At 35.9% G+C, this 9,042-nt stretch overlaps 1 protein-coding gene across 1 annotated transcript in view; it reads right to left on the bottom strand.

The window, feature by feature from the left end:
• Pik3c3 (phosphatidylinositol 3-kinase, catalytic subunit type 3) overlaps positions 1 to 9,042 on the bottom strand; it is a 130,131-nt gene that overhangs the window by 93,679 nt on the left and 27,410 nt on the right. The window lies entirely within an intron of this gene.

Raw genomic sequence — 9,042 nt, forward strand, 5'->3', positions numbered from 1 at the left:
GTATTTATAATGCACCATGTGATTCTTTTGTTTCTTTGTATGTTCCTCCCCTACTGTATAACACCTATTCTCACTGTATTTGATGTCGGTGCCCTGCATCTTGTATATATACTTCTCTAATTTGGGGAGGGGAAGGGAAAAAACAAAATGTAACAATGAGATGTAAAAGAAACTATATTGAATAACTGAACTTTACAACTTGGGGGGAGGTGGTAGGGGAAAAACAAAGGAGGAGGTAACAATGCTTGATAGGAAATATACTTATTACCTTGCTCATGTAACTGTAACCCCTCTATACAGTATTTTTACAATTAAAAAAGTATAAAAAAGTTACCATTCAGCATAAGTGTATACCCAAACTCCTGTCTTAACATAAAACAATGACAATACAGAATCAAATCAAATTTATAAGATTAACATATTAAAAAATTAATTAAGGTGGCTCACACCTGTAATCCTAGCTACTCAGGAAGCTAAAATGTAAGGATCACAGTTCAAAGCCAGCACAGGCAGAAAAGTTCATGAGACTCTCATCTCCAATTAACCACTCTTATCTCCAAAAAAACCAGAAATGGTGCTGTGGTTGAAGAGCTCAGGGACAGTGCCCAGGCCCAGAGTTCAAGCCCCTTGACTGACAAAAAATATATAAAAATAAAAAATAATAAAAAATTCTTCTTTGTAACTATTTATTCAAAAGGAAGTATTTTGGACAATGTCAATAATATCAATGAACACTTTTCATAGAAATGAATGATTTAAGCAATTACCGCAATTCTGATGTTGATAAATGCCATTGGTAAGATATCTGAGGAAAGAAAATCTAGAGACTCTTTTGCCTAGCCTAAGTTTTGTCACCAGGATTCTGAGGTTTCGTTTATAAAATAAATAATTTCTTTTTTGGGGGGGGAGGGGTCCAGTCCTGGGGCCTGAACTCTGGGCCTGGGTGCTGTCCCTCAGCTCTTCAGCTCAAGGCTAGCGCTCTACCACTTGAGCCACAGTGCCACTTCCGGCTTTTTTTTTCTGCTTATGTGGTGCTGAGGAATCGAACCCAGGGCCTCAATCATGCAAGGTGAGCTCTCTACCACTAAGCCACTTCCCAGACCCATAAAAATAAATAATTCCTATTTCTACTCTCTTTTCTTTATGATGGTACTGGGGCTTGAACTCAGGGTTCAGGTACTATTCTTTAGCTTTTTCAGTCAAGGATAGCACAGTACCAATTAAACAACAGCTTCAAATTTCCAGCTTTTGTTTGTTTTGGTTTGTTTTATTTTTTGATGGGTACCTGAAGATGAGAGTTTCATGAATTTTTCTACCCAAGCTGACTAAGCAGCAAGAAATACAGGCATGACCCACCTGTGCCCAACTTGTATCAATTCTTATTAATCATCATTTTCCTTTCTCTAGACTGTAAAAATTTAAGAAAATTTTGAAAAAAATTAAGAATTAAAAAATTTAAAACTGGGCACTGGTGGCTCACGCCTATAATCCTATCTACTCAAGGAGCTGAGATCTGAGGATCGTGGTTCAAAGCCAGCTAGGGCAGGGAAGTTCAGGGAAGTCCTAAGACTCTTATCTTCAATAAACCACCAGAAAACCGGAAGTGGTCCTGTGGCTAAAGAGGCAGACAGCTAGCCTTGAGCTGCAGAGCTGAGGGACAGCAACCAGGCCCAGAGTTTAAGTCCCACAACCTAATAAAATAATAATCATAATAATTTAAGTGGTGCTGGGGACTCAGACCTGTAATCCTAGCTAATCAGGAGGCTGAGATCTGAGGATCATGGTTCAAAGCCAGCCCAGGCATGAAGTTCGTAAGACTCTTAGCTCCTATTAACCACCAAAAAATGGAAAGTGGCACTGTGGCTCAAGTGGTAGAGCCCCTGCGTTGAGCTGAAGAGCTGAGGGACAGCGCCCAGGCCCAGAATACAAGCCCTATGACCAACAACAACAAAAATTATATGTGTGTGTATTAAATTTTTAAAGTTAATTTTTAAATTTTTTTTAATTTTAAAATTTTGTCTGTGACTACAGACAAAATACATATATAGGGTTGTTGTTTATTGAAGAAACAAAATCATTTGTGGTATTCTCACAACTAAATATTGGTCAAGTCTTAACTGTTTCAGCGTGTGATAAACACTGCATGCATTTACCTAGATGTGGACTACATGAATTTCAAAGTCAGGTGGTTTTATAAGCTGGTTTTACAAAGCCTGTGAAGTCAATGTGACTATGACATACAAAGTAGAAATAGAAATGGGGGGAAAAAAAGGATAATCAGAAGCAATTCTCACATAAATATAGATATAAAATTTCAGAAAATTAGCAGCTAGCTGAATTAGGTAATTAATTAAAATATATTATGATCACACAGGATACAGTCCAAGAATGGAAGAACAGTTTAAAATAGTGTTTGTTACACAATCCACTGCATTAAGTGTTCAAGGGATGACCAAGCACACTCACAAGCTCAGTGTTTCATTAGGACTCAAACAATAGAATTCAGAGCTAAAATATATGTCCAATACAGTAAGGATATGTAATTCAGTAAAAGAAAACATCATGGGAAGAGCCTAGAGAATTCCTTACACTGGCTTCCTATGCTCTCCCCTCTGAACTAAAGGTGGATATTTCTATAGCAGGAAAATGGAGCCTGACAAATTCCATATAAGAATCACAGTTATGGTTTTTATGAAGGCTGCTCACTTGGGTATTCTCTGCCTTGAAGCCACCAGAAGAAAGCAGGTGATCACCATAAATCACACTATACAAATAGTTCAGGCACAGTGAGAAACACTTCTATCAGTTAGGAAATGTTTCAGAAGGAAAAATCTGTGATAATAGCCCAAGTCTAACCTTGCTGAAGCATGCCCATGTAAACATAGCAGTTGAGGCCTGCTTAGGAGAATTGCAAAACACACTTCTAGGTGAATTAATGAGGATGTTTGTAGAGATAATTAGCACGTGGAACAATTTTCAGGGAATTCCAGCCCAGAATATAGGCTAGGGTCACAAATTGAACAAAAGCAGAAGGAAACCTACTACAGTAAGTTTGCTCTGCTCTCTTTCTACTTTCTTACTGTCAGGAGGTAAAGTGCAGTTTTATTTACTTTCATTGACTTTACTTTTGGACAGTCAGGGTAAAAATTCACAAGATTCTATGTCTATGATTAGCAGGAAAGAAACAGTGTAAAAGAGAAACCAAGGTCCAGATCATCCCAAGAAAAAAGTGAGACATTATCTCAAAATAACCAGAGCAAAAGGAGCAAACTTGAAGCTTTGAATTTAAATGCCCATACTTAAAAAAAAAAATTCTAACATTAACCCAAGTATGTCATAAAGTTCCTTCGTTCCTCATTATGAAATAAAGAATTTCATGAAGAGACTGTATTTCCAAGACAGTTTGAAAAGCAGTGTTCTAGAAAGCAGACATAAACAGTATGCCTACTGAGATGTGCTTACCGATCAAAAACTAGTAAAGCTGATACTTTCCCGTAGAACTTTTGGTAGTAATGGAAATATTCCCCATCTGCACTATTCAACATACAAACTCATGCCCTATGTAGCTAAACCTGAACTAGAAATGTGGTTTGGTGGGTAGGGCAACAGAGGGGTTTTTTTTGTTTTTGTTTTGTTTTGTTTACTTGAGTGGGTACTACTCTCAAGAAAGTCATTATTCCTAGATAAAGTTAAGAAACAAAATAAAATAAATGCAGTTTCAGTTGCAATAAAACTAATCTGGACCCTGGACTCTGGAACAGACAATCTCAGGTTCAGCTAGAGCATCACATTTTCCTACCTCTTCATCACAGCAATGTTCATCTCTACATTCTCCTCGGCATTCTCAAATCTAGCATTCTCGCAGACACTGCAAAGCATTTTTCATCTACTTGTTACTTTCTCAGTGTGTCCTCTTAATCAAATTGACAGAAATTAAAGCATATTCCAAAGGCACCAAGTGGAGATGCTAAAATGAGAAAGAAACAACGGAGAAGCTTCTACACTAACCCTTCATGTCTACAAACATGGGTTCAAATATAAATCAAACACTAAAGCTTCATATTCACATTCAAAACTCCACATACATATGCTTCCTAGCTGTAAGTATTATAATATGACAAACTAAAAGATGGAGTAGACATAGACACTGTGGTCAATTGTGAAATGCAAGCATTACAAGGCTGGATCGAAGACGACAATGCCCCAGAAGTCTGGCCTATTATTATTGTCATAAATCAATTCAAATAAAAAGACATTTTATTAGTCAAAACTAATTAGGGAAGTTTAGAGATGAGAAAGAGAATAGAAAACACAGAGATAATTAAAGTTTTAATACATTCATTTCTTCCTGCTCGGTTAAAAATCTAAGAAATCTAAACCTATTTTTTCCTATAAAAGAAAATTAGGCACATTCACAAAATGATGTAAAACCATTAGACAGCTTATTCTACTAAAATCATCCCAAAAGGCTTGGCTTTTTTAAAATGTTAAACTTGGAAAGCAGGATTTTAAACTTCAGTAATTCATATTGTAGTCAGAATTCAACTTTCATAGCTGAGGAATAAATCAGAGTAAAAGTATTAAGTTCAGCTTGAAGTTCTTTGCTTAATAATTATCTAACACCATCTTTTCACAGGCTATTTAAGCAGTTAATCTTCATTTCACAGTCCTCTTGCCCCATTATCCCTAGGCAACCAAAACTAAAGCAGTCTATAACTGAATAAACTTTCTTACATTGCAGTTTGAAAATTGTCACTAAGCTACTTATTTAGGCTCATGGGTACAATGCAGAGCAACTGCGCTTTGCTATTATTAAGATTTATGTACACCTTTTTACTGCTAAACCAACTGCCTGCTCAACAATTACATAGAATCATAGTAAATTCACTGGCTGGGAAATCAAAGTATATCAGAAATAAAGTATTCCGTTCTAACCACTTAAACTTCATCTATTTAAATATACATTTCTTTTCTTCAATAGTAGTTTAAGAAATATAGGCATTACATCAACAATCTCAGTGCTATTTGTATGAAAATAGAAGCACTAAGTACACAGTATTTTTTCCTCCTACTTTAAAATTTTTTAATACAACAAAGACAATTTCAAACTGTTTTCAGGAGGAAAGTGACAATGTAATTGATCAAATTTCTTTAAGATGAAATGAAACAATTTTAAGCTAATAACATTTAAGTATTAATATATATTATTTCTGATAGGTTAGCAAATTAAGATCATAACATTTCTCTGGTATTAAACCAATGCAAGTGGACATTTGTTGAAGAACAAGTTGTAAAAATTCCAGAAGCATGCCTGAAGAAGTTAAATAAAGATATAGAGGCTAGGAATGTGGCTTAGTGGTGGAGTGCTTGCCTAGCTAACATACATGAAATCCTCAGTTCAATTCCTCAGTACCAGATAAACAGAAAAAGCCAGAAGTGGTGCTGTGGTTCAAGTGATAGAACGTTTGCCTTGAGCACAGAGAGGCTCAAGGACAGTGCCCGGGCCCTGAGTTCAAGACCCAGAACTGGCAAAAATGAAAGAAAGAAAGGAAGGAAGGAAGGAAGGAAGGAAGGAAGGAAGGAAGGAAGGAAAGAAGGAAGGAAGAAGGAAGGAAGGAAGGAAGGCAGGAAGGAAGGAAGGAAGGAAGGAAGGAAGGAAGGAAGGAAGGGAAGGGAAGGGAAGGGAAGGGAAGGACAGACATAAGGAGTAATCAAACAAAAACAAAATTCAAGAGCTCAGCTATACCATTTACATTAGGCAAGACCAGTATACCTCTTGAGTCTTACATATTGTAGAAGAAAAAGAATATGAACACACATATTCCCAATGCAAAGTTAATGGCCATAACTTTGTTCTAGATGGAGGTGATCAACTATAAAATTTCATAGGTAAATAATTGCAATTCTTTGCTATTCCACTAATTTTAGAATTACAGAAAGGCTACATAAGTCTTTAAAATTATGCATACTAAACTTCTATTTTATAAGTTCAAAAATAATTTTCTGAGTTACTAATGGCTCAAACTCTGACTCCTGGGTCAGTTTATTCTCTAATATAAAGTGCTCCTAAATGCCCTTCTTATTTTGTGAAACCTCCTTCATCTACAGCTACAAGCACATAACAAGTTCAAAAGAATGAAAAATAAAATACATTAGCCAAAATGCCAAGAAATAAAGTTTTCTTCAAAGAAGGAGCAGTTCCTTAATACTGCTACAAATGGCATCAATTTTTTTCCTTAAGTAAGGTAATTACTGGCTTTGATGGTCTCTAGTCACTGGGGAACAGAAGTTAATACTAATGCAAGCTGTCAGAGCACAGCAGTTGAAGTCTCCATTCAAAGTTAAAAGTACGATTCTATTAGAGATAAAAGAACCTGGGAAAGTATTCAGCTCCAATTACCACAAGAAAAACAACAAAATCCTTATTCTCCTTAACTTTTATTGTATAAAATTTCAAATACTTACAAACTAATATTATAACTGAAACACACAATATTGATAGTACATAAGCCTAATAACTATCTCTTAAAACAACAGGACTCAAGTTGCAATACTCTAAAGACTATGGATTTTTAACAATTAACAAAATTAAGAAGGCTTCTTCCTATTACCTCATTTAGCTCTGTTAATGTATGGCCTTCATTTCTAATATAAGTAGATAACAAAAAGAACAAACATGAACCCATACATCTCTTAGGGAGTTACTATTTCAATCATCAACATATTAATCATTATCAAGTTACATCTTTTCTCAACAACACAATTCAAGAGAAAAACAAGAAAATTATACTAGAACCTTATGTTTCATTAAAAACCATTAGTTGAATTCAAACAAATGCTGTTGATGCTCAAAATATAATAGGAAGGAGCTGGGAAGATGGCTCAGTGGTAGAGCGCGTGCCTTGCATGCCTGAGGCCCTGGGTTCGATTCCTCAGCACCACATAAGCAAAAAAAAAAAGCCGGAAGTGGCACTGTGGCTCAAGTGGTAGAGCGCTAGCCTTGAGCTGAAGAGCTGAGGGACAGCGCCCAGGCCCAGAGTTCAGGCCCCACGACCGGACCCAAAAAAAAAAAAAAATAAATAAATAAATAAATAAATAAATAAATTTAGTCTACAAAATTAAGTAAAGAAAGGAATGGGGTGGGAGGGATGAGTGAGAGTGTTGATCAAGATACATTGTATTGATAAACTTTTGTTCAATGGTAACTACTTAAGAATAATAAAAAATAATAATTAGGAAAAATTAGAATATGTGAACAGAAGTCCAACTGATTTGAGACAATAGGAAAAAAAATGAACAGTTTATTCTAACTCTATACTTTATATATCTTGGCTATTAAAATTCCATCTGCAGCAGAATCACAACAAAGCCCTAACAAGACAATTTAACCTTATCTTCTGTATAGGTAATATTCCCCTAGCATTTGAGATGTATTATTTTTTCACACCTCAGTGACCCATAGTTTATAAATGAATTGATTCTATTAAAATGTCTACTAACAATTCAAGGTTTAGAAAAATCAAACAACAGTTGAAATCTAATCACGCTGCTAAGATAAATACTTAAGAAGAAGACATAGAAATTCGTTGAAATTGTTCTAAAAAAGGTGAAGTATGGCTAAAATAGAGTAATAAATAGGGTGAATGTGACTGGGAAAGATGCATTTAGGGAACTGTCACAATAAAGTTCTTAGTATGCTAATAAAAAAGAATAAACCTTGCTGAAATCATTTGAAGTATTCACTTAAATATGCAGAAATAGACGGAAAAAACTTGGAGAAAGCAAAGGGAGAGGTGACATTGTCCAAAAAGAAATGTGCTCTCTACTTGACTTATGTAATGGTAACTCCTCAGTACATCACCTTTATAATAAAAATTTTTTTAATTAAAAATAAAGACATATGAAGAAGGCTGGGTGATAACATATTGTTTAATATGCTTATTGGGTTACTATAACATTATTTTTTATAAAAGAGAAATACATGGATATGCCAATAAAAACTGTGTTGAAGTACAAATAGCCAATGTCATGTATTATTTATAAGTAAAAACTGTATAAATAGAAGCAACAAGGTAATAAATAATTGGCATCAAGAATTCCTGTAGACTAAATTAAAATCAAACATCCTAGTAAGAATGCACAGAAAAAAAAACCACACAAACCTAAGTTTTTTGTTTTTTGGGTCCAGTCATGGGGCCTGAACTCTAGGCCTGGGCGCTGTCCCTCAGATCTTCAGCTCAAGGCTAGCGCTCCTACCACTTGAGCCACAGTGCCACTTCCAGCTTTTTTCTTTTTTTGCTTATGTGGTGCTAAGGAATTGAACCCAGGGCTTCATGCATGCAAGGCAAGTGTCTACCACTGAGCCACCTTCCCAGCCCCAAACCTAAGTTTCTTATATCAACAAAATTATTGAAAAAGAGCTTCATGCATGCAAGGCAAGTGTCTACCACTGAGCCACCTTCCCAGCCCCAAACCTAAGTTTCTTATATCAACAAAATTATTGAAAAAGAGCTAAATAAATTGTAATCCTACCTACTCAAGAGGCTGAGATATGAGGATCACTGTTCATAGCCAGCCTGGGCAAGGAAGTATGTGAGATTCTTATCTCCAATTAACCATCAAAAAGTCCTGTTAGTTAAGTACATGATGAATACTTACTTGTAAAAAACATAAGCTACTCACTAGGAAACAACAGTGATCAGTAGTATTATCACTGGTGGCTCACATCTGTAATCCTAACACTCAGGAGTCTGAGATCTGAGGATCAAGGTTAGTAGCCTGCTCAAGCAAGAAAATCCATGAGATTCTTCTCTCCAAACCAAAATGCCAGAAGTAGAACCATGGCTCAAATGGTAGAGTTCTAGCCTTGAGCAAAAAGCTTAGGAACAGTGCCCAGGCCTGGAATTCAAGTCCAGGACCAGAAAACATTTTTTAAAAATATTTATATATGGGGGCTGGGAAGGTGGCTCAGTGGTAGAGTGCTTGCCTTGCATGCCTGAGGCCCTGGGTTCGATTCCTCAGCACCACATAAGCAAAAAGAAA

The sequence above is a fragment of the Dipodomys ordii genome, unplaced genomic scaffold (genome assembly GCF_000151885.1).
Source record: "Dipodomys ordii isolate 6190 unplaced genomic scaffold, Dord_2.0 Scaffold25, whole genome shotgun sequence".
Taxonomy (NCBI): domain Eukaryota; kingdom Metazoa; phylum Chordata; class Mammalia; order Rodentia; family Heteromyidae; genus Dipodomys; species Dipodomys ordii.